We start from the raw sequence: 26,910 nt of genomic DNA, 5'->3' as shown, positions 1-26,910 counted from the left end.
CCCCAACCTGACAGCCTGAGATGTATGGCGACTTGGAGCCAGTCCAGCAAAGACCGAGGCATGCCTTTGACAAGATTAATCCCGCTGAGCCATCAAATAATATTGAGCGATGCTTGAGGAGCCTACTAGAAACCACAATTGGAGTCTTGAGATGCAGGGAACCACCGGAATAAAAGCGACCGCTGCAGCGCTCTCATGGGAAAGCGAGCTGAAGTTCCCAGTGGACACCCCCCCACAGGTCCTAGAACCTGTACAGAATCCCATATTCTTGTTCTTGGTGACAGAAGAAGGCAAACCTGAGACTGGAATCTGTCACCCCAGACTCTGGGAAGAAACACATTCCTCCCCTACGTGAACAATATACGTGAACAATATCCCCTCATATTCCAATAATTAGTACAGGAGAAAAAAGCTCATTGGAAATTTGAAGATTCACCTCCAAAGAATTGAAGAAAAGAAGTTCAAATAAAAGAAATCACCCGTTAGTGTCTGACGAAGTGACCTAGGTGCAAGACATCCGAATCAAGCAGTCGTCTAAGAAAGAAAGTACCTGAATCTCCTGGTTGCGCCAAAACGCCACGACTGCCCACATTGTCTAAAATGTTCATGGAGCCGGGGCACATTCAAATGGCATCAGCCGAACTGAAAGGGCTGCCAAGGATGTCACAGCGAATACCCCGTTGATGTGACGGCCATATGGGGATATGCAAGTAGACCCCTGTGAGACCGAGCTCTGTAAAGAACTCTCACTGTAGCCCCGCTGTAATAATCGGTCTCACAATTTACTTTCAGAAACGTCTACCCTTGAGAAACTAATCGACCCATAGGAGATTCAGCCCCTGACCGACCGATCCCCCCTTTATGGACACTACGAAGAAAACTGAATAACTTCCCTTGCCACTTTATTCTGGAGGAACAGGAACAACTGTCCCGTGTTCCAGGAAGCCTTGAAGGGGACCTTGCACCCATATCACCTTAGGCTGCTCAATATACAGCAAGCCTTAGAAAGAATCAGGAAAGGGAGAAGAGGATTCAAAGTTGATTAGACATTCTTCTTCCCCCCCCCCCTTCCGCAAGAAACCTAATGTGTTGACAGACCCCACGCAAATGACACACGGGAGGTCGGGGAACGAGCTGGATGAGAGGTGCAATTTCTGTATAAAAGAAAGAATCGACCTGAGAAAACTCCAGATTTGCGGTGCAAGAAAGAAGAGAAGAAGAAGAAGAAAACAGTCAACCAGGACCATACAGATTGGAATTCTGAAAACAGGGTCGTGATGGCTAGGAGTAAAAACAGCGCCACAAAAACTGCTCCCCAATACCAGGGGAAAGTAGAAACTGAATACAGTGCCCCAAGACAAAGTATATGTACCCGGATGTCTGAAAGATAAGACACCCATTCCAAAAGAGAAACTTCAGGGAGGATTCAAACTGACATATAACCCTGGCTCCCCCCACTTCCTGGCTGCAAGGTGAAATGAACCCCCAAATAACTATGCAAACAGGCAAAAATAAGGGGACTGCGAATCATACGTCAGGAGAAGACGGTAGCCTCATAAGTCTGTATAGTATCCTGTAAAACACAGGACCGTGCATCACTCCTGAAACAAATAAAACCGTTGGAAAAGGCAAGGCGCCACCTGGCTACCGCACTCTCTCCGTAGAGTGCAGCCCAACAGGAAACCTAGCACTCTAGGACGATAAATTATTTCTATAGCGCTAGCAGACACCAGCAGCACAGCCCCAAGGCGCAAAGAAGAGGAAAACAGACAAACTGTATAAGCCTCACCATACAGGGACCCCGGGAGAGAGGAGGATAGATTTGAACCAAGATCCGGTTATCCCCCTGCCGCTGACATCCCTCAGCGGCAATTTGACTGCTGCCGCCCCAATGCAAGAACAAGCCTCAACCTAGGAGCCAAGCACGCAATGGTTCTCCCTCTGGTAATTCAGGATGACTCCCATGCTAGAAAAAGTAGAGAGGCCCAAACAACAGCCTCAGGAGAGAGTCCAACTGCCGCATTATTGGTAACTGCAACCCGCAGACGCGGCTATGTCCAGAAACAGGGAGACCGCGGTATGCGCAGCGCGAAGTGAGATGCCATAACGGACTCAAAAAACACCACGGCACTCCCGCCAGCGTTGAAGCACAAGCGCGAGCCTCCAGCTCGCCGACAGGCACTGGTTCTACAAACTGACCATCTGGTCAACTGAAACACAGGCACTGTACACGCTGTGCAAATGGCAGCCTCAGTGAACAGGCCACCACTGCAAGGACTCTCCCGTCCATGCATGAGAACAAGCTCGCGCCTCCTGCGCGCGGGAAGGCACCAGCTCATTCAACTGTGCCCAAAATACATATCTGGATCCCTCCATCGAAACATTTCTACACATTCCAAAAGTCTGAAAAATAAATCATCTATTTGTTGAACCACGCGCAGCTGCAATTTCCACAGAAATACCAAACCAACAACAAAACCCGCAGTTCTAAGACAACTTCAAACTAAACTCACAGCTCCAACACCATCAGAAAATATAACCCGCAGTCACAATATAAAAAGAAATACTCACAACCTGGCGGACAGGGCTGGCAGACCTCGGTAGACACCGGTTGAGCACCACTGACAGGGCACAATCATATATAGCAAAAGTGGTCTCTGTTGCTTTTTTTTTTTTTGTAAGGGAAAGAAGAAAAAATAGAGACCCAGATAGATCCTCTATCACTGGAGGGAGGATGAGGCAGGGACCTGGGGAGGCCCAGGAGTGACCCCAGGAGGCCCAGGAGTGACCCCTAAAGCTGGCACCGTTCAGCCGGACACCCCTGTCTCACTGAAGAGAAAAAACTCTACAGAAATAGAATGGCCGTCTCACTGAAGAGAAAATCTCAACAGGAGAAAAGCATGTTACAGCCACAGCCAGAATCCAGGAGCTAGTTGAATAGCAACCATCACCTGCTGGGAGATAGAGCATACTGGAGATGCAGGAGGCGTGCTAGCCAATAAGACCACCTCTCAATCAGTTTCTCTATCTCCGCCTGCTGGTAGATGTGTGCTATCCCATTGGTCTCTGGAGATGCAGGAGGCGTGCTAGCCAATAAGACCACCTGTCAATCAGTTTCTCTATCTCCGCCTGCTGGTAGATGTGTGCTATCCCATTGGTCTCTGAATTCATCTGCTGCTGTTGCTAAGGAAAACTGATTATTAAACTTAACCTGATATTGTTCTTGATTCCAAAAACCCTTTAAAACCACAGAAGAACATTAATTACCCAGTAGGCCAAAAGCATCCAAACAAGCCAATAATTTGGTATGATCCACCAAATCAAAAGCACTACTTAGGTCGAACTGAAGCACCAGCGCAGTTACCCCTACTCAGTAGGCTATTTAAATGGTCTAATAATGTAGCCAACACTGTCTCAGTGCTAAAATAGGTTCTGAAACCTGATTGAGAATTGTGCAGTAGGGAATGTTGCTCAAGATATTTTGTGAGCTGGATTTGAACAAGACCCTCCATGATTTTTACAATGATATGTAAGTTCAGCTATTTAAAGAGAAAAAAAAGTTATTATTAGATCATGCTCTAGTTTTCTTACCTTTTGCTCCGCTACCACATATCTTATTTTATGTGTATCTCCCAACAATACATTCAAAACCTAAGAAAAAGAAAACAATATAGTTATTTTGAGCAGAAACTGATAATAAAATTCTAGATATCCTAACACTTATCTCAACCATCCAAACTACTTTACCAGATGTGCTGTAACTGAAGAAAATCCTTTCCACAAGCATTTCACAAAATGATGGCAAATTAGTACTACACCAAGCTAAATTTCACACAGAATGCATTGGCAGAGGGAAGAGAGAATAGGCAGAATTTTCATAAACAGCTGAAAAGCTTTAAGTATACAAAACGTCCGACAAAAATGACAGCTGCATTATGTCTGGCTATCAAAATGTTTCAATGCACATAGAGGGAGGGGGAGAAAAGATGTTAAAACTAGAATGGGAAGCAGCAAACAAAACAACGAAGGCGATCAATTGGTGTTCAGTCTCTTTTATTACGATGGGCTCAACACGATCGTGTTTCGGCCTGCAGGGGTCTGCCTCAGGAGTCTTCTTGTAAATCAAATCATACAATATCCACAGACTGTTCAACACATTCCTCTCCTTGGTGAGCTAACATATACTGCTGACTGCAGCTCAAGTTAACAATGTCTGCTGCTATCCGCGATTAATTGTTAACTTGAGCTGCAGTCAGCAGTATATGTTAGCTCACCAAGGAGAGGAATGTGTTGGACAGTCTGTGGATATTGTATGATTTGATTTACAAGAAGATTCCCGAGGCAGGCCCCTGTGGGCTGAAACACGATCGTGTCAAGTCCATCATAATATAAGAGACTGAATACCAATTGGCCACCTTTGTTGTTTTGTTTGCTGTTCACCGATGTGAAGGCAGTTTCTCCTGTTTGTTTTCAAAAACTAGAATGGGACCATCAGGCCATAAATGTGTCCCTGCCCAAGAGCCAGTCTTCCCTGCTCCCATCAACACTTCCTGATTATATGTGCAGCAGGAACCAGACCAAGGACTATAATATAATAAAAGGCATATATTTATTTATTAGGATTTTTATATTAAAGACAGAATTTTTAAAAGGAGTCAGTTAAAATCACAAATATGTTTGAGGTGTTGCGTGATGCAATACTAGAAGTTGTTGAACTGTTCATTCCTAGATGACATCTCAAATATTACCGGCTCCACAAAATATTGTTTTAACTCTTTTGCATTACAATGAACCTTAATAAAATATGCTTAAGCAACTTGAGAAAAAGGTCTACCCCAGTTATCTGAATAGATCAATACATACTAGAAAAATGTTTATGAAAAGTTGCTCACCTGAACAGCTGATGAGAATAAGCAGTAAACAACTTGCCATGCAGCTAAATTGCCTCAAGTGTCAAGGCCATTGTGGCCACTAAAACTATATCCAGTCTGATCGCAAAGTTGGAGACAGTCTGAGTAATGCTAGTCATGAGTTCATGATATTTAGAGTGAAAAATACACAATACAGATTATAACTATGACTCATTCACTCCAAATTTTACAGAATGAATAATTTAGAGAGAATTAGACATAAGAATTTGTCTTCATGTTTTATGGTTCTCAAAGGTTTGGGGGATTGGCACCAAACACAGTGCAAGATCATAGAGCACCATGTTTCAAACATTTTTAGCTCTGGCACACGAAATAGAGCAAATGTTTTTCATGGCACATTATAATTGAAATTATAAAATTGCAAAACTAACAAAAAAATTAAACTTGAGTTATTTATTTTAAGTTCTTTAAGCCTTGTATAGCTAATTGTAACAATGGTGAAACTAAAGTAGATAGAATAGAACTGCTAATCAATGCGATGGATGTGCTTGTTTTTGAGTGCAAATTAACTCAAAATGTGGCTTTATAGTCGACAAGCAAACACGCATTTTATCATCTACCATCTGTTTTTTTAATTTAATTTCTGTCAGAGCTGAAAATCCAAGTTCACAAATATAAGAAGATCTAAAAAGTAACAAAGCCTTGATTGCTTTGTTACTCAAGTTAGGATAACTATTACATAAAAAATAAAATCACTTGCAATTAGTTTTCAAGGGCCCAATCACGTCAAATGATGCTTGTCTGAGCGGTTGTATCCTTATGCACACAGACATTCATAACATTGATAGACTCTTGCGTATGCGACATACATGTCATCTATTCTAATGTATACTTATGAAGGGAATTTTTTTTAAATTAAAGTAAAATTCTGGAATCTCTCGTAGCACACCCGGCATCTCTTCTGGGCACACCACTCACTGTCATAGAGCCTAACTAGACTTCAAAAACTATTTATACTTTTTATCTTATGCCCTATCAATTATTTTAGGTCTTCTTTCTCATAAATCAATCTTTATCCCTTTACTCTCTTACTTTTCAAACATAATTAATTGTATGTAAACTGCACAGATGCTCTATGACAGTGATTCCCAACCCTGTCCTGGAGGAACACCAGGCCAATCGGGTTTTCAGGCTAGCCCTAATGAATATGCATGAGAGAGATTTGCATATGATGGAAGTGATAGGCATGCAAATTTGCTTCATGCATATTCATTAGGGCTAGCCTGAAAACCCAATTGGCCTGGTGTTCCTCCAGGACAGGGTTGGGAACCACTGCTCTATGATGTGCAGTATATCAAGACTAAATAAACTTGAAGGATGCAATCCACAGCCACAAATAGCATAAGTGTGTTATTTTCAAGATAAAATGCTTCAGATTACGTGAAAGACTTAATCAGAATCAAATTTATTTTTATCAGGATTTCTCACCTGAACTTCACTCATCAGCAGGTGTTTAATAAACTCAAGAAAGTTTTATAAGAGGATTTTGTATGCTTGATATTTTCTGCTAAATGTAAGGTTATTCATATCAGTTTCAATTTCTAACCCCACCGTAAGCAGTTTTTAGTGTAGGCTGGCGTGCTGAATGCTGTGCGCTGCTCCTGACACTTATAGGAACTCTATGCAGAGCATTCAGCGTTCAGGCCTGTGATAAAAACCGTTTTCGCTGTTTTGTAAAAGGAAGGGTAAATTAGCTATGGGAGCAGAAAGATTTTTGGATGACTTGCAGCCTGCTGATGAAGAGGTTCAACTTGGCTCATCCTTCTACTTTGATTTTATCTTCCATTTTCCTTTCCCATGTATACGACTTAATAGATTTTTTTCCACCTAATTCTTGGCATTTATTTCTGGAAAGAAGACAAGGGCCTTTTTGCTTATTGAGATTAATATACTTTTAATTTGTTTAAACCAATTTTTAATATATTAAAGATGTTTTAATATGTATTGTGTTGGCAAGTAGCTTTCTTAGGCACCTAACTTAAGTTTAAACACCATTTAAAACAAACAAAAAAACCTTTTTTTTAAAAATTCTTTATTACTAACAAAAAGTGCAACACAATATTCACATCAGAAATAATAAGTAAACACTTAAATACAATCAGTATTAGTAAAACAATATATGCCCTCCCCCCCACAATTACCTTAAAGATCACCCTAAAGATACATCCCCACCCACCCACCCCCGGATGTATCTGAATTACATCAGTAAACCCAACCCTCTGCCGCATCACTGATGATGTCATCAGCAATGCAGCACAGAGAAGGCCATGACGCAGACTGTTTAGAGTGCTGCCGACGCTGCTGTTTGGAGGGAGTTATGTCAGTCTCGCAGTGATGCAGCAGAGGGAAAGACCTGGTGGGAGAAGACCACAAAGCAGCCTATTTAAAGTGCTGCTGTTTGGAGGGAGGTATGTTGGTTTTGTGGTGGGAGGGTCAGCATGGTTCTGCTGCGCGGGGAGGGAGGGAGGGAGGGATAGAAAGATGCTGCAGGGGAAAGGCACAAGGGGGATGGGTGAGAGGGGAGGAAAGATGCTACACATGTGGGGGAGAAAAAGGAAAGAGGATTGGGGTGGAGGAGAGGAAGGGAGAGATGTTCACTGTATATGAAAAAAATAATTCCAATGAACAATTCAAAAAACCCCAAATGGGGAAGACTGCAAAAGAGCCATTTTCATTCCAGACTCTTTACTCTTTGGCTGGTATTTGAGAACACAATTGGATTACACAGCTAGTTCTTGAGGAAGAGGGGTGGTTCCCCCTCGAAACGGAGCCCCATTGGACGGGTTTACTTGTTGCTGGTTTTTTTGCCCTCCGAATCATCGGAGAAGCTAAGTACTCTTGTCTCTTTTGATCTTGTTTGTGTCTGAGCCAGCCCGGGTGATTCTGGATGCTCCTCGACCCTGGAAGGGAGATAGAGATAGCCGAACCAATTCACTGCTTAGTGATTTTTTAATTTATTATTTCACTTCACTTTTTACTTTTAGCACATTTGTGCACTAGTAAATTTAGGTGGGAAACCCAGGGATGTTTCACAAGTAAAACCCTTTTTGGGTTTTGATTGTGGCAGCTGGTGCTTTAGGGACTTGTTCCCATAGCGAGATGAGGGTTTTCCACTCACACTTATAATTATTAGTTTGAGGCTAGTCTTTTGGTTCGGCTACCTCTACCCTTCTTCCCGTTCCTGGGTCAGGGGACACTTTTTGTTTCTGCATGAAAAAAATAAGACATTCTCCAAAAATAAGCCCTAGTGTATTTTTTGGACTCAAAATTAAACTAAGACACTGTCTTATTTTCAGGGAAACATGGTAGTTCAAGATATAAGCTTGCAATTCAGACAGCCGGATCTTATAGAGTAAACTGGCAACAATGTCCTTGAAGCAAGAATTCCACACATGCAGACACATTCAGGAGAGACAGAGAACACAAAGCCAAATTGAACAAGGCAGATATACTGACTGGACTGCTGAGAATCATGTTCAAGAAGTTATAATATAAGAAAGGGAAATACACATTCTATAATTGTAGTTCCAGAGAGGATTGGCTGCAAATGCCAGGTGAAACCAATAAGATATGGTCTCTAATCTAATCTGGCATCTGTGCGTCACACTATGCCAGCGGTCTCAAACACGCGGCCCACGGGCCGCATGTGGCTCTCCAGTTTTTATTTGCGGCCCGCGGTCTGGACCATTCTCTTCTTTTTGGAGCAGCAGCGTGTCTGGCCGGCTTGTTCCGTTCAAAGCCGCGGGTTGGCGGCTCCTTGCGCTATCCACTCCTGCATCGGAAGCCTCTCTGACATCACAACATCAGAGAGGCTTCAGAAGCAGGCGCGGATCTCGCAAGGAGCCGCCACCCGCGGCTTTGAATGGAACGAGCCGGCCAGACACGCTGCTGCTCCAGTGGCGTACCAAGGGGAAAACGGTCCGCACAGCTAGCCACCCTCCATTGTTCTCCCTAGAGTGCGGCTCGTCTAGAGCAGTGGTGCCCAACCTGCTTCCCTTCCCTTCTCACCGCTGCCATCGGGGAACAGGCCGGCACCGTGCTCTTTGATCTCCCTGCTTCTCTCGCTGCCCGACGTCAATTCTGATGTAGAGAGGACGTTCTGGCTAGCCAATCGCTGCCTGGCTGCCCGGAACGTCCTTTCCGACGTTAGAATTGACGTCGGGCGGTCGGCCCCGTGAGAGAAGAAAAGCATGGAGATCTCGGCCTGTTCCCGATGGCGGCAGCAGCAGCCTATTCCCCGGTGGCGTTGGCATGGGGAGGGCAGGAAGGAAGAAAGAAAGAAAGAAAGAAGGGGGGGACAGGGAGCCAGAAACAAAGCAAAAAATGGGACACAGAATCAGAGAAAGACAGACAGAGAAAGAAAGAAAAAGTTGGGGGAGGGAATGAGGTCTGGAGGAGAGGAGCATACAGGAGGCTGAAAGAAGGGAAGAAATATTGGATGCACAGTCAGAAGAATAAAGTGCAACCAGAGACTGATGAAATTACCAAACAAAGGTAGGAAAATGATTTTATTTTCAATTTAGTGATTGAAATGTGCCAGCTTTGAGAAAGAAAAGATATTAAACTTTAAATGTGAGTGCTGCAGAAAATATAGAGTACTTGGAGGGCTGCAGAAAAAGCACAGTTACTTACCGTAACAGGTGTTATCCAGGGACAGCAGGCAGATATTCTTAACACATGGGTGACGTCACCGACGGAGCCCTCGGTACGGACCTTTTTAACTAGAAGTTTCTAGTTGGCCGCACCGCGCGTGCGCGAGTGCCTTCCCGCCCGACGTAGGAGTGCGTGGTCCCCAGTTAGGATAAGCCAGCTAAGAAGCCAACCCGGGGAGGTGGGTGGGACGTAAGAATATCTGCCTGCTGTCCCTGGATAACACCTGTTACGGTAAGTAACTGTGCTTTATCCCAGGACAAGCAGGCAGCATATTCTTAACACATGGGTGACCTCCAAGCTAACAAAGAGGGAGGGGGGATGGTTGGCCATCATGAAAATAAATTCTGTAACACCGATTGGCCGAAGTGACCATCCCGTCTGGAAAAGGCATCCAGACAGTAGTGAGTAGTGAACGTGTGAACTGAGGACCAAGTGGCAGCCTTGCAGATTTCCTCGATGGGCGTGGAACGGAGGAAAGCTACAGAAGCAGCCATAGCTCGGACTCTGTGGGCCGTGACAGCACCTTCCAGTGAGAGACCGGCCCGAGCATAGCAGAATGCAATACAGGCAGCAAGCCAATTTGAAAGTGTCCGTTTGGAGACAGGACGACCCAAACGGTTGGGATCGAAAGACAAAAATAGCTGAGGGGATGTACGGTGAGCTCTGGTACGATCAAGGTAGTAAGCAAGGGCACGCTTACAGTTCAGCGTGTGCAGCGCCTGTTCCCCAGGGTGCGAGTGAGGCTTAGGGAAGAAGACGGGCAGCACAATGGACTGGTTGAGGTGAAAAGCCGAGACCACCTTGGGAAGGAATTTAGGGTGGGTACGCAGAACAACCTTGTCATGGTGAAAAACAGTGAACGGTGGGTCAGCAACCAGTGCATGCAGTTCGCTAACTCTCCTGGCAGAGGTGATGGCAATTAGGAAAAGTACCTTCCAGGTAAGAAGCCTGAGCGAAGTTGTGGCAAGAGGCTCAAACGGAGGTTTCATGAGTGCTGAGAGAACTACATTCAGGTCCCAGACGACAGGAGGAAGCTTGAGAGGCGGCTTGATATTGAAGAGCCCTCTCATAAATCTGGAAACCAGAGGATGAGCCGTGAGGGGTTTTCCGAGGATAGGCTCATGAAACGCAGTGATGGCACTGAGGTGGACTCTGATGGAGGTAGTTTTGAGGCCAGCGTTGGACAGCGAGAGCAAATATTCCAATACAGTTTCCACCGCTAAGGAGGTGGGTTCCTGATGATGCCGGAGACACCACGAGGAGAATCTGGTCCATTTCTGATGGTAACATTGGAGGGTGGCCGGTTTCCTGGAGGCGTCCAAGACGAGGCGGACCGGCTGAGATAGATTCTCTGGAGAGGTCAGCCCGAGAGAAACCAAGCTGTCAGGTGGAGCGAAGACAGATTGGGATGCAGTAGAGACTGATGCTGCTGTGTAAGTAGAGTAGGAAACACAGGAAGAGGAATGGGCTCCCTGGAGCTGAGTTGGAGCAGGAGGGAGAACCAGTGTTGTCGAGGCCACCGAGGGGCGATGAGAATCATGGTGGCGTTGTCCCTGCGGAGCTTGGACAAGGTCCGCAACATCAGAGGAAGTGGAGGGAAGGCATACAGGAACCGGTCCCTCCAATCGAGCAGGAATGCATCCGGGGACAGACGGTGAGGAGAGAAGAGTCTGGAACAGAAGAGGGGCAGTTGATGATTGTGAGGTGCTGCAAAGAGGTCCACCTGCGGCGTGCCCCATCGAGCAAAGATGGAGAGCAGAGTCGGAGGGTCCAACGTCCACTCGTGAGGTTGAAGGATGCGGCTGAGATTGTCGGCCAGGGAGTTCTGTTCGCCCTGGATATATACCGCCCTGAGAAAGAGATTGCGGTCTGTGGCCCAGGTCCAGATGCGCAGAGCCTCCAAACAAAGGGGGCGAGATCCGGTGCCGCCTTGTTTGTTTATGTAGTACATGGCGACTTGATTGTCTGTGCACAGGAGGAGGACTTGAGGACAGAGGAGATGTTGGAAAGCCTTGAGGGCGTAGAACATGGCTCTGAGTTCCAGGAAATTTATGTGATGACGACGCTCCTGTGGGGTCCAAAGTCCCTGGGTGCGGAGATCTCCTAGGTGAGCTCCCCACGCATAGGGGGACGCATCCGTGGTGATGATCATAGAGTGAGGGGGTAGATGAAAAAGTAGACCCCTGGAAAGATTTGAGGAGTTCAACCACCATTGGAGAGATTGCTGAAGAGATGATGTCACAGAGATGGGATGAGAAAGAAGATCTGTAGTCTGTGACCATTGGTTGGCGAGGGTCCACTGAGGTGTGCGAAGGTGGAGACGTGCCAGAGGAAGGACATGCACCGTCGAGGCCATGTGACCCAGGAGGACCATCATCTGACGGGCAGGAATGGAGGGATGCAGAAGCACCTGACGACAGAGGTGGAGCAGGGTTTGCTGACGATCGGAGGGGAGAAAAGCCCTCATTAGTGTGGTGTCCAGAACTGCTCCAATGAACTGAAGTCGCTGGGTGGGAAGCAGATGCGACTTGGGGTAGTTGATCTCGAACCCCAGGAGGTGGAGGAGAGAGATGGTGTGATGAGTAGCCTGTAGCACAAGTTGAGACGTAGGTGCTTTCACCAACCAATCGTCCAAATAGGGGAACACCTGGAGGTTGTGAGACCTGAGAAAGGCCGCCACTACTATAAGGCACTTGGTGAAGACCCTGGGTGAGGAAGCGAGGCCGAACGGTAGCACCTTGTACTGATAGTGGTGGTGCAGCACCTGGAACCGCAGGTAGCGGCGAGAATTCTGATTGATGGAGATGTGAGTGTAGGCCTCTTTGAGGTCCAGGGAACATAGCCAGTCGTGTTGAGAAAGAAGAGGGTAGAGCGTGGCAAGGGAGAGCATTCTGAACTTCTCCTTGACCAGACACTTGTTGAGGTCCCTGAGATCGAGAATGGGACGGAGGTCTCCCGTCTTTTTGGGTACCAGGAAGTAGCGGGAGTAGAATCCCTGACCCCTTTAATCTGGAGGTACTTCTTCGATGGCATTGAGAAGGAGGAGGGATTGAACCTCCCTCAGGAGGAGGGGGGTTTGAGATGAGTGTGAAGCAGACTCTACGGGAAGATTGTCCGGTGGAAGAGTCTGGAAATTGAGAGAGTAGCCGTGGCGGATGATGTTGAGGACCCACTGGTCCGATGTGATGACCTCCCAACGGCTGGAGAATATGGTGAGACGACCTCCGATTGGTTGTGGAAGAGGTAGCGAGGGTGGATGACTGGCTATGCCCTGGAGAGAAGAGTCAAAAGGGCTGGGATTGCTTAGCAGGCTGAAGAGGCTTGGAGGGTTGAGTGGCCTGAGAACGAGCCTGGGCATGGTGCTGCTGTTGACGGGGCCGCCGAGGTTGTTGAGGAGGCGGATTGAGTGGCCTGGCTGAGAACCTGCGCTGATAAGATGACTGAGGTCGATAAGGTCGGGCAGGCGGAGCCTTCTTTTTTGGTTTGATCAGGGTGTCCCACCTTGTTTCATGGGCGGAGAGTTTCTGGGTGGTGGAATCCAGTGACTCTCCAAAAAGTTCATCCCCGAGACAGGGGGCATTGGCTAGACGGTCCTGGTGGTTGATGTCCAGGTCGGAGACTCTCAGCCAGGCCAAGCGGCGCATGGCAACGGCCATGGCAGAGGCACGGGAGGTGAGCTCGAATGAGTCGTATATCGAGCGGACCATAAACTTGCGCAGCTGAAGAAGGCCAGAGATGTGCTGTTGGAACAGCGGGACCTTGCGCTCCGGCAGGTACTTTTGAAGGGCAGACAGCTGTTGGACCAAATGTTTCATATAGAACGAAAAATGAAAGGAATAGTTGTTCGCCCTGTTGGCCAGCATGGCATTCTGGTAGAGCCTCTTGCCAAACTTGTCCATGGTATTACCCTCTCTGCCAGGAGGGGTAGAGGCATAGACACTGGAGCCCTGAGTCTTTTTCAAGGTGGATTCAACAAGAAGGGACTCATGGGGCAATTGAGACTTGTCGAACCCTGGAATAGGGATGACTCGATAGAGGTTGTCCAGTTTACGCGGAGCCCCCGGTACCGTAAGGGGATTCTCTAAGTTTTTGTAAAAGGTCTCCCGTAGGATGTCATGCACGGGGAGCTTGAGGAACTCTTTAGGAGGCTGTTCGAAATCTAAAGCCTCCAGGAAGGCTTGAGACTTCTTTGAGTCAGATTCTAAAGGAAGGGACAGGGCTGCAGACATTTCCCTCAGAAATTTAGAAAATGAGGACTGCTCCGGTTTGGAGGTGGCATCGGGTGCCGACGGGTCCTCCTCAGATGAGGAGGGATCCTCCTCGGTACCGAGAGGGGTTTCCTCCCATAAGTCAGGGTCCCGGACCTCTGGTGCATGTCGAGACACCGGGGTGGAAGGTGAGGTATGGCGGGTCTTGGATAAAGATTTTCCAGAACGCACCGAAACGGTACCAGGAGAGGAAGACCGGCGTCGATCCCGGTCCCGGGAAGAATGACGCACTGCTTGGTGCCGAGGAGGATCCGATGTGGTATGGGAGTGCACCACTGGATGGGCATGAAGCTGCTCAGCCGAAAGAATCGGCATGGAAGTATTGATGGGTACCGAAGGGGTGGATACCGGGGGCTCGGTACGGGGCTCGGGCCGGTCTGGTACCGGAAGGAGCGGTGCCAGGATAGTGGGCAACAGGTGTTTGAGCTGCTGCTGCAATTGTTCCTGGAGTTGAGCCTTTAAGATGGCCGAGATACGGTCATCTAGGGGTGGCATCGGAACCGCTTTCTTTTTCTTCGGTTCCTTAGATGCCGCTCCACGCCCCGGCGATGAGGAGGCCGATGACGAGGCACTCACCGAGATCGGGGCGGAGCGCTTGCGGGACCGGTGCGATGCCGGCAAGGTCGGCGTCGCCACCGTAGTAGGAGGGCGCTCGAGGGAAGAGGAAGGCTTCTTAGCCGGCTTACCTGGCGCCAGAGACGCCGATGTGGGGTCGGGCGGTGTCGAGGTAGACGGTGCCGATTTCTGTGGTACCGTTGTCGATGTCGAGAAGTCCATCGCCGACCCGGTGCCGAAGAGGAGAGTTTGTTGAATTCTTCGGTTTTTAAGGGTTCTCTTTTGAAGAGTGGCACAGCGGGTGCAGGAGTCCGCCCGATGCTCCGGACCCAAACACTGCAAACACCAATTGTGTGGGTCAGTGAGGGAGATCGGGCGTGCACACCGCTGGCACTTTTTAAAACCGACCTGCGGGGGCATGAAGGGGAAAACGGCCTCCGCAAAATCGAACCCCGAGGCCTGTATAATGGCAACAGGCCCCGCCGGGGCAAAACGAAAAAAGGGGAAAAAAGCAAAGTTTTTTTTTTTTACAAAGCAAAGAAAAAAGAAACCCGAAGGCAAAGGAAGATAAAAAATGGAAAAAAGCGCGAGCGGGAAGGCAAAAAGTGGTTTCAACGGCCGTTGAAAAAACACACGCGTCTTCTTCGCTCCGCGGAAACGAAGAAACTGGGGACCACGCACTCCTACGTCGGGCGGGAAGGCACTCGCGCGGTGCGGCCAACTAGAAACTTCTAGTTAAAAAGGTCCGTACCGAGGGCTCCGTCGGTGACGTCACCCATGTGTTAAGAATATGCTGCCTGCTTGTCCTGGGATAAAATAGTTAATGTCTTATTAAAGAAATGACAATTTTGCATAAGGTAAAACTCTTTATAGTTTATATATCTTTCCTTTTAACTGTTAAAGGAAAGTTTTATAAACTACTAGCTGATGCCCCGGCGTTGCACGGGTATTTAATTATAGCAATAACACTGTAAATGGATTCAAAAAAAGATACTTTATAGTGGTGAAATAAATTATTTTTTTACAGCTTTATAAAAAGTACAATATTCAAATAATAATGTGAAATATTACTAACACAAAACTTGATTATAAACAACATTTTTAGTTTCACCTCCAGGAGCAAGAACATATACATTCTTGGGTGAACCCACCCTTGAGCAAGCAACATAGAGTTGTCCATGGGAAAAACAGGGGGATCTTAAATCCACTCCACAGTATGTAATAGTCTGTCCTTGTGATTTGTTGATTGTGATAGAGAATGCAAGTCTCACTGGAATTTGCAATCTCTTAAACTGAAAAGGAAGATCTGTTGGAATAAGTGGTATCCGCGGGATAAATACGGTTTCACCTTGTTCCTTTCCGGTTAAGATAGTCGCTTCAATTATATTGGACAGTAACCTCTTTACACAAAGCCTTGTGCCATTGCAAAGTTTTGGTGGGTCAAGGTTGCTAAGTAAAATAACTGGAGATCCCACAGCTTTTTACATTTTTTCCATTGACATGAATGGGTGAAATCTGATTTTGTTTGTAGCTCCGCCCACGTGTGCAGGTGGGCCGCGAGACCCCCAGAACATATCACCCCAGGTAGTGAGGGATCTGCATACCAAGTTTCGGTCAAATCGGTCAAGCCGTTTTTGAATTACTGTGAGAATGGCAGCTCTTTACATTTTTTCCATTGACATGAATAGGTGAAATCTGATTTTCTGTTTGTAGCTCCGCCCACGTGTGCAGGTGGGAAGCGAGACCCCCAGAACATATCACCCCAGGTAGTGAGTGATCTGCATATCAAGTTTCGTTCAAATCGGTCCCACAGCTTTTTACATTTTTCCCATTGACTTGAATGGGTGAAATCAGATTTTCTGTTTGTAGCTCCGCCCATGTGTGCAGGTGGGCCGCGAGACCCCCAGAACATATCACCCCCGGTAGTGAGGGATCTGCATACCAAGTTTCGTTCAAATCGGTCCCACAGCTTTTTACATTTTTTCCATTGACTTGAATGGGTGAAATCTGATTTTCTGTTTGTAGCTCCGCCCACGTGTGCAGGTGGGCCGCGAGACCCCCAGAACATATCACCCCAGGTAGTGAGGGATCTGCATACCAAGTTTCGTCCAAATTGGTCACAGTGAGAATGGCAGCTTTTTACATTTTTTCCATTGACATGAATGGGTGAAATTTGATTTTGTTTGTAGCTCCGCCCACTTGTGCAGGTGGGCCGCGAGTCCCCCAGAACATATCATCCCAGGTAGTGAGGGATCTGCATACCAAGTTTCGTTCAAATCGGTCAAGCCGTTTTTGCGTGATCGCGGCACATACACACACACATACCTCCGATTTTATATATATAGATAAAGAGTTTAACCTCATGCAAAATTGTCATTTCTTTAATAAGACATTAACTATTTTTTTCTGCGGCCCTCCAAGTACCTACAAATCCAAAATGTGGCCCCGCAAAGGGTTTGAGTTTGAGACCACTGCACTATGCCTACAAAAGTTCAATGTGCCTTACAGTAGAGAAATGGAGAACTGTTTAGTATGTAGCAGAAACAAGGCTTTGGGAAAGATAGCAAGGGTAGATAAGCAGAGAGCCAGAAAACTGCCAGAAATAATGGAGTGCAATCAAAGACCAGCTAAAACAGAGATCGTGTAGCCCAAACACTGCCACACCAACTTAAGAAATAAAAACCCAGGGAAGTCTAACTACAGGTTTAACACCATGCCAACATACAGTTCATAAGTGTCCCCATACATTTCATGATGAAGACCATGAACCATTTTAGCAGCCGTCCTCTGGACAGACTTCATTTTGTTTTTATATATTTACCAGTACTTTAGATTAAGAACAAAAAAAATATAAAAAGCCTAATATTAGTAGGAGCTAGAGTTGGAGTCAGTGGAGAGGAGCATCTCAGTTATGGTCTGAGGTCCTTGTTTTTTCAGAGAAGTGCTAAAGGTTTAAATTGCATTAGCTTAGTTTGATCCATGCACTACAAGATGATACAAGAGAAAAAAATGACTACAGGTATATTTAAAAGAGCTTTTACTTTCATGTTTATTTAACTGCATGATTAATAAAACAATCTTTGAAGTTCTTCACACCAAAAACAAAGTGTTTATCAATATTATACATGCTCTTAAAATTATTTACAAAGAAACTACATTTACAGCCACTGTGGCGCAGTGGTTAAAGCTATAGCCTTAGTACCCTGGGGTTGTGAGTTCAAACCCACGCTGCTCCTTGTGACCCTGGGCAAGTCACTTAATCCCCCCTTTGCCCCAGGTACATTAGTTAGATTGTGAGCCTGCTGGGACAGACAGGAAAAATGCTTGAGTACCTGAATAAATTCATGTGAACCGTTCTGAGCTCCCCTGTGAGAACGGTATAGAAAATTTAATAAATAAAAAAAATAATAATAAATACACCAAGATTACGTTTATGCCCTGGTACGTCTGAATTACGAATGCCTGACAAAATTCACCAAGCTAGTTAGTACTCATCCTCTGCAGAACAGTAAAGTACAGTGCCTACTGCATTTCAAAACTTCATTGTCAGCTCTATTGGTTCTTGGCAGATACCCACAGATGGCATGTAAGCATTTCTTGCAATTTTGTACACAGAGTCAGCATCGCCTTTAATTATCACTACAAAGTTTCAAAAGCTCTTTCAGAAGTGCTCTCTCAGCTCTGAATGAACAAGGTCACAAGAGAAGTTAACCACAACTGTGCAGTAAGGAATAAATGCCGAGGCTTTTTTACCTGTTATCAGAGCAATAACAAGTCTGCATACAAGTCTTTCGATGGATTGTATATCATGTTTGCTTATTCACATTAATGTAGAATATCTGGGCTTGCACACAAGTAGGACCACTTTGTATAAGCAGAAACATAGGCATGTAACACAGATGGAAAAATCACTATGGATGCAGGCTCAAATGCTGACTAGAACTTAAATTACTAAACAAATGTGTCATCCCCTGACCTCAAGTTCATACAAAATTCTCAACTTTCCCTAAAACATACCTGTGATAGAAATATAGTATAAGAATAGTCATACTGGGTCAGACCAATGGTTCATCTAGAACAGTCTCCAGTTTTCAACAGTGGCCAATCCAGCTCAGAGTACCTGGCAGAACCCCAAATAGTACCAAATTCCATGCTACCGATCGATGGCAAACAGTGGCTTCTCCAATGTTTGTCTCAACAGCAGACTGTGGACTTTTATTCTAGGAACTTAGCCAAACCTATCCATAAGTATTTGCTTATCTCAGCATGAACTAGATATGGTTTCTCATTATCCAGAGCTAGTTTCCCTCAACATAATGGACAGTTTTGTGCCACAAACCACGCTCATTAAGACAAGCATTGTGCTCATAAAAATGAAGAAAAACTAGAAATCTTTGGGAGGTGGTCTTTACAGCTTTGAGTAAAAGGCAAAACTGCTTACCTGTAATTTGTGACGAGTGTGACAAAAAGAATGTGAGACATGAATTAAGATTAAACCATTTTCATATCAGAGGAAGACTACAATATAAAATGTGAGTATAAATAGACCAAGAGACCTATAAAAAGGCTAATACATCCGTGTAAAGCATTTCATTACATACATTTCTCTAAAAAATATTAATGTTGACTCTCAGGACCCCTGAGGGAGACGGTTAAGTTGAAACAAGCCCTGTGTTGGGTCCGTACTTTTCAAGTCAACGTGGATTTTTAAGTATATATATATAGAGAGAGAAAAGCAATGTTACTTACCGTAACAGTTGTTATCCAGGGACAGCAGGCAGCTATTCTCACTAGTGGGTGATGTCATCTGACAGAGCCCCGATACGGACGTCTCACAAGCATGTCTTGCTTGAAGAAACTCAGAAGTTTCGAGATGCCCGCACCGCGCATGCGCCAGTGCCTTCCCGCCCGATGGTCCGGGCGTGTCTCCTCAGTTCAGGTAGCTAGCAGAGAAGCCAACCCAGGGGAGGTGGGTGGGACGTGAGAATAGCTGCCTGCTGTCCCTGGATAACAACTGTTACGGTAAGTAAAATTGCTTTATCCCAGGACAAGCAGGCAGGTATTCTCACTAGTGGGTGACCTCCAAGCTAACCTCAATGGGATGGTGGGAGAGTTGGCAACTTAGGAGAATAAATTTTGTAACACTGTTTGGCTAAACTGTCCATCCCTTCTGGAGAAAGTATCCAGACAATAATGAGAGGTGAATGTATGAACCGAGGACCAAGTGGCAGCCTTACAAATCTCCTCAATCGGTGTCGATCGGAGGAAGGCTACAGAAGCTGCCATTGCTCTGACCTTATGGGCTGTGACCTTATAGGGAAGGGGTAATCCAGCCTGGGCATATCAGAAAGAGATACAAGCTGCCATCCAGTTGGAGATGGTGCGCTTCGATACAGGTTGTCCCAACTTGTTTGGATCAAAGGAGATGAAAAGTTGAGGAGCAGTTCTGTGTGGTTTGGAGCGATCCAAGTAGAAAGCCAAAGCACATTTACAGTCCAGAGTGTGAAGAGCTGATTCTCCAGGATGAGAATGAGAATTTGGAAAAAACACTGGAAGTACAATGGATTGGTTGAGATGAAATTCAGAGACCACTTTAGGGAGGAACTTCGGATGAGTGCGGAGGACCACCTTGTCATGATGGAATACTGTGAAAGGTGGGTCCGCCACCAAGGCCTGAAGCTCGCTGACCCTGCGAGCAGATGTGAGGGCCACCAGAAAAACCACTTTCCAAGTGAGAAACTTTAGTGGAGCCTTTCTAAGAGGCTCAAAAGGAGGTTTCATAAGCTGAGAAAGGACAACATTGAGATCCCAAACCACTGGAGGCGGTTTGAGAGGAGGATTGACATGAAAAAGTCCTTTCATAAATCTGGAAACCACAGGATGAGCAGAGAGGTTTCCCTTGTAGAGGCTGATGGAAAGCCGCAATAGCACTCAGGTGGACTCGAATAGATGTCGACTTGAGACCAGACTGAGACAGATGTAGAAGATAGTCCAACACAGAGGATAGGGAGGCTCGCTGAGGCTCCTTAGAATTGGAAACACACCATGAAGAAAACCTAATCCATTTCTGGGAGTAGCATTGACGAGTAGCAGGCTTCCTGGAAGCCTCCAAGACATCCCTCACCGCTCGGGAAAACTGGTGAGGAGCTATGTTGAGAGGAACCAAGCTGTCAGGTGGAGAGACTGCAGGTTGGGATGAAGTAGAGATCCCTGATGCTGAGTAAGCAGTGAAGGAAACACTGGAAGGAGGAATGGCTCCCTGCTGCTGAGTTGAAGTAGAAGGGAGAACCAAGCTTGTCTGGGCCACCGAGGAGCTATTAGAATCATGGTGGCATGGTCGGACTTCAGCTTGACCAGAGTCTTTTGAATGAGAGGCAATGGAGGAAACGCATACAGAAAGCGATTCCCCCAATCCAGCAGAAAAGCATCTGCCTCGAGACGATGAGGAGTGTAGATCCTGGAACAGAATTGAGGCAGTTTGAAGTTGTGGGGAGCCGCAAAGAGGTCTATCTGAGGCATCCCCCACTGAGAGAAGATCTGATGAAGGGGCTCAGAATGGAGTGTCCATTCGTGAGGCTGGAGGAGACGACTTAAGTTGTCCGCCAAGACATTGTCCTTCCCCTGAATGTAGACAGCTTTGAGGAAGGCGTTGTGGCGAACCGCCCAATTCCAGACTCTGAGAGCTTCCTGGCAGAGGGAGGCCGAGCCCGTGCCCCCCTGCTTGTTGACATAATACATGGCGACCTGATTGTCGGTGCTAATGAGGACCACCATGTCGTGAAGCAGATGTTGAAAAGCTTGAAGAGCATTGAAGATGGCTCTGAGCTCCAGAAGATTGATTTGATGGAGTCGGTCCGCACTGGTCCAGAATCCCTGAGTGCGAAGCCCATCCAGATGCGCTCCCCAGGCATAGGTCGAGGAATCGGTTGTGAGAACCTTCTGGTGGGGAGGAGTGTGAAACAGCAAACCTCTGGATAGATTCGAAGAGGTCATCCACCAAATTAGAGACTGCCGAAGAGCAGGAGTGACGATAATGTGTCGAGTCAACGGATCCGACACCTGATTCCACTGAGATGCCAGGGTCCACTAAGGAATTCTGAGATGGAGTCTGGCCAACGGCGTCACATGAACTGTAGAGGCCATGTGGCCCAGATGGACCATCATGTGTCTCGCCGAGATGGACTGGCGAGAAGATACAGACTGGCAGAGATGAAGAAGAGCATCCATGCGCTGAGGAGGAAGGAATGCTCTGAGACGAATGGTATCCAGGACCGCCCCGATGAAGGGGAGCGACTGTGTAGGCTGTAGATGAGATTTGGGAAAGTTGATCTCGAATCCCAAGCTCTGCAGGAACAGAATCGTGGACAGGGTCGCCGAGATGACCCCTGAGGCCGAGGGAGCCTTGATCAGCCAGTCGTCGAGGTAGGGGAATACCTGAAGACCTTGGTTCCGGAGTGCAGCGGCCACTACTACCAGACACTTTGTGAAGACTCTGGGGAACGAACACAGGCCAAATGGAAGCACTCGATACTGTAGATGGAGATGTCCCACCCGAAATCTGAGGAATTTGCGAGAGGCCAGATGAATGGGAATGTGAGTGTAGGCCTCCTTGAGATCCAGAGAGCATAACCAGTCGTTCTGCTCGAGTAGGGAGTAGAGAGAAGCAAGTGTCAGCATGCGAAACCTCTCTTTGACTAGGAATTTGTTGAGGACCCTGAGATCCAAAATGGGTCGCAGGTCGCCCGTCTTCTTCGGGACAAGGAAGTACCGGGAGTAAAACCCCTGGTTCAGTTGGTCCATCGGGACCGGCTCTACGGCACGAAGCCGGAGCAAAGCCTGAGCTTCCTGAAGAAGAAGGGCGGTCTGTGTCAAGTTGGAAGGATACTCTCTTGGAGGGTGGTCCGGAGGGACCCGTTGGAAATGAAGAGAGTATCCCTCCCTGACGATAGTAAGGACCCAGAGGTCGGCGGTTATGGCCTCCCAGCGATGATAAAAATGATGGAGGCGCCCTCCGATGGGAAAAATAGGGGGAGGCAGAACGAGGTTGGTTATGCCCTCGACGAGACAGTCAAAAAGGCTGAGTAGCCTTAGGGACAGCAGGCGGCTGAGACTTTTGCTGACCCTTCTGAGGTGGCTGCCGCTTCGCCGGTTGCCTCGCAGGTGGAGCTTGCCTCGGCTGATAACGCCACTGATAAATCAACGGCGGACGAGAGGGTCGAGACTGCTGAGGCTTAGGCTTCGGCCTAAGAATGGACTGGAAGGACTTTTCGTGATCAGACAACTTCTTCGTGACTGTCTTGATGGATTCGTTAAAAAGATCCGCCCCAGCACACGGGACGTTCGCCAGGCGGTCCTGAAGATTTGGGTCCATGTCAATGGTCCGCAACCAGGCCAAACGACGCATCGCCACCGAGCAGACCGCCGCTCGGGCCAAGAGCTCAAACGCATCATAGGCAGATTGCATCAACTGAAGACGAAGCTGGGACAGCGAAGCAACCACTTCCTCAAACTCAAACCGAGCCTGGGACTCGATGTATGGCGTGAATTTCCAAAGCACAGGCAGAAAAAATTCCAAGTATGCGGCGAAGTGGAAATTGTAATTCAGGACTCGGGACGTCATCATAGAATTCTGATAGATGCGACGACCAAACTTATCCATGGTTCTGCCCTCGTGGCCCGGAGGCACTGAAGCATAGACCTGCCCAGGATGCGACCGCTTGAGCGAGGATTCGACCAGAAACTTCTGAGTTTCTTCAAGCAAGACATGCTTGTGAGACGTCCGTATCGGGGCTCTGTCGGATGACATCACCCACTAGTGAGACTAGCTGCCTGCTTGTCCTGGGATAATGTATGTAATGAAATGCTTTACACGGATGTATTAGCCTTTTTATAGGTCTCTTGGTCTATTTATACTCACATTTTATATTGTAGTCTTCCTCTGATATGAAAATGGTTTAATCTTAATTCATGTCTCACATTCTTTTGTCACACTCGTCACAAATTACAGGTAAGCAGTTTTGCCTTTTACTCAAAGCTGTATACATACATACATACATACACACACACACAATAAATCCTGAAAACACAAACATCAATTCCGCTGTTTCCTTCTTTTGTTATGAGTCTTACTGCTGCATTTTGAGCTATTGCCTTTTCCAAATGGAGACTATGAGTGCTAGATATTGAATTTTAAGGTAGTTTAGAGAGAAGTTAGAACATAACTATTGCCATACTGGGACGTCCTGAATGTTCATCAAGCCCAATATCCTGTTTCTAATGGTAATCAATCCAGGTTATAAGTATCTGACAAAATCCCAAAAGAGTAAAACAGATTTTCTGCTGATTCTAGAAATAAGCAGTAGGTTTACCCCCAAGTCCATCTTAATAATGGCTTATAGATTTTTCTTTTAGAAAATTATACAAACCTTTTTTAAAGCCTGCTAAACTGCTTTCACTAAATTCTCTGGCAATGAATTCCAGAGTTTAATTAGACATGTGTCTTTCTTCCCAAGTCATGCAAACATAAGCTTAGGATGCAGATCCTAGCACCATTCCGAGCCCATTGCATGGCATTACCTGCAAGTACTAGGCTCAATGGTGGCCTCCTTGGAGGTGATGTCCTGGGCGAGAACAGATATGCGTCCTCTCCAGCACTCCCTTCTGTCCAGATGGTCTCCGCAACATCACTCGCTGCAAATGAAGCTCTCCAGGATGGCAGAGGCAAAGTGCAGCCTGCTTTGGTGGCTCCAATGGGAGAACTTGGTGAGGGGCATGCCTCTCAGAATCAACTCTTGGGTGTCCCTCACGACTGATGCCAGCCTCAGCAGCTGGGGGCCCTCTGCTGCTGTTGCCCTCTCCAGGGCAATTGGTCACCATCAAAGACCAAGTGGTACATCAATTGTCTGGAATTGAAAGCCATTCAGTTGACCTTGCTCCACTTGCAGTCTTTTCTGACAGGGAAAGCAGTCTGTTTTTGGACAATGCTACTACAGTGTCTTACATAAACAGACCGGGTGGCACTAGAAGCGCTTCCCTTCGCTTGTTCAGATGCTATTCCAGTGGGCAGGTCTGCATTTGCAAGCTCTCTTGGTTACCTATGTGGCAGGGGTAGAAAACGTTCAGGCCAACTTTCTCAACCAGAAGACTTGGTATGCGGAGTTGGTGCTTCTGCAGAGGCAGACCCTTGAAACTGCCTGTTCATCTGGGGCTCCTCAGTCAAAGGCCTGGTTCTGATGGAGAAGCTGGAATGCTTTGGTCTTATGGCACAACTTTTGAATGCACGACCTTGATTTGGAAAGTTTATTTGGAAGTTGTGGCTACAACTAGAGAATGACATGGGGACAAATTTTTTCTCATCCCCGTAGGAACTTATTTTCCCATCCCAGCGAGTTCTTTTCCTGTCCCATTCCTGCAAGCTCTGTCCTCATCTGCACAAGCCTCAAACACTTTAAAATAATAAGTGTTTAAGGCTTGTGTGGTTAAGGCAGAGCTTACAGGAATGGGGCAGGGACAAGGACATTGACAAAACTCGCAGGGACGGAGAAATCGAGTTCCTGCGAGGACAGGGAAATATTTGTCCTTGTGTCATTCTCTAGTTACAACTCTTTAGGTCCATTAGCCCCTGCTTGTTATCCTTAGAAGATTGGCTCTTAGTTGCTCATGTGAGTGATTTATTGTTCGTATACTTGCTAAATGTTTCAGAGCAGAATATGTTTCTTGCCGGGGAGTTATCCATGCCTCTCCCTCTCTTTTCTTATGTTTCAGTGGAGTTCAAATGCTTTGGTACCAATTGAGCAGGGTGCTGTGCTCCACTAACGAAGGGGAGGAGTTTCAAGTTCTTAAATGTGATTAGTTAGGATAAAAACTTGTATCGAAAAAACTTAAAACTGAAGCTATAGCAAATTGTAACTTGTTAACTGTATATTATGTATGTTAACCTGTAACCTGTCCTGTAACCCGTTCTGAGCTCTTTGGGGAGAATGGGATAGAAAACAAATTAAATAAAGTGATACCCTTCAGAAGTTTGCGGGAAATGCGACTCAACAGCTACATTACAGATTCCTGTGCATCCAAATAGCACCCAGATTATCAAGGTAAGAAACTAATTTGTCGTTCTCAACCCTACTAAATGTGAAGACATCCTCCACTGGTCTGTCAGTGGAGATCCCAGTGTTTTTCTAGCACTGCATAATTTCCAGTGGATGACATTTGCTACCTTATTGTGTTCTTCTGTATACAGTTGTCTGACATTCATAGCTAGCAATGTATTGGATGCTAGTGGCCCGGTTTAAAAAAATTCTAAGCATATCTTGATCAAGGTGAGGGCAGCCACATCAAGTCTGCCCACTCTGCTTACCCACCCCCTGTCTATGCCCTAATGACCCAATTTCCTTATCTTGACCCTCGTAGGGATCCCACATGGGTATCCCATTTATTCTTAAAGTCTGGCACAGCATCCGCACACTCCGCTGCACATATGCCCGACGTGTTCGCCGCTTCCCACAGCGGGAACACCTTTTAACCGCCTCAGTCGCCCTGAAAACACAACCGCCGATCAACCACGTGGCAAAGAAACTCCGCGACTAACCCGGCAGAACCAATAACCCCAAAGATCACATTAAAAAAACAAAACAAAACAGCACTCACCCCGGAGTTCACCCACGTTAATGCTGGTAGCTGCTTACAGGAACAGACCGCCAAGCTCTGTCCAGGAACAGCACAGGAGCTTCTGTGCACAAGTTGTTGTTTTTTTTTTTTTTGGGGGGGGGGGTTAATGGGAAATAAGAAAAGAAAGAAAAACCCTCAATCCAAGGGAGAGGAGGGTGGAGCAGGGACCTGGGGAGGCCCAGGTACGACTCCTAAAGTTGGCACCGCTCAGCCAAACACCCCAAACTGTCTGAAGAGAAAAATTCTCAACAGCAGAATACACAAAAATCCAGCCAGAAACCAGGAGCTCGTGGAACAGCGACCATCACCTGCTGGGAGATAGAGAATACTGAGGATACAGGGAGGGTATCAACTAAGAGGATCATCTGTTAATCAGTTCTCTATCTCCACCTGCTGGTAGATGTGTACTATCCCACTAGTCTCTGGATTCATCTGCTGCTGTTGCTGAGGAAGGCGCCGTATATGCTGGGAGGTGAGAGGCTGCTATGCATGGATGGGGAGAGGGACCTTGGGGTGATAGTGTCCAAAGAATACTGGCTTGCAGGGAGTTACCATCCAACTGCTTTAAAGTAAAATAAAAACAATGAAATTAGAGAATTAAAAATTAGAGAGAAAAATAAGAAGAGAGGGATAACTAAATGGACAAGACATTGGGAAACAAACAACAATGTAGGCATCTCAAACACTGAGCAAAAGGGTTTCCTGTCTATTTGTCATTTTTCTTCACTATATCAGTACTAAAGATAGATACAAGACAGGAAGTAAAGAAAATAAAGAGGAGAAGAGAGAAGAGAAAAATACCAGACAGACAAGAGTTCCTGGAAACATTAAGAGCA

General features: G+C 46.5%; 1 protein-coding gene across 1 annotated transcript in view; it reads right to left on the bottom strand.

The window, feature by feature from the left end:
- Nucleotides 1–26,910, bottom strand: part of CYRIB (CYFIP related Rac1 interactor B) — a 418,393-nt gene that overhangs the window by 168,071 nt on the left and 223,412 nt on the right. Inside the window, exon 4 of the mRNA XM_033933027.1 lies at nucleotides 3,592–3,651. The gene's annotated coding sequence lies outside the window, so the exon portion shown is untranslated. The remainder of the gene's footprint in view (nucleotides 1–3,591; nucleotides 3,652–26,910) is intronic.

The sequence above is a fragment of the Geotrypetes seraphini genome, chromosome 2 (genome assembly GCF_902459505.1).
Source record: "Geotrypetes seraphini chromosome 2, aGeoSer1.1, whole genome shotgun sequence".
In the NCBI taxonomy this organism is placed as follows: domain Eukaryota; kingdom Metazoa; phylum Chordata; class Amphibia; order Gymnophiona; family Dermophiidae; genus Geotrypetes; species Geotrypetes seraphini.
Note: the sequence above shows the minus strand (reverse complement) of the source record. Positions and strands in the feature narration are given on the sequence as shown.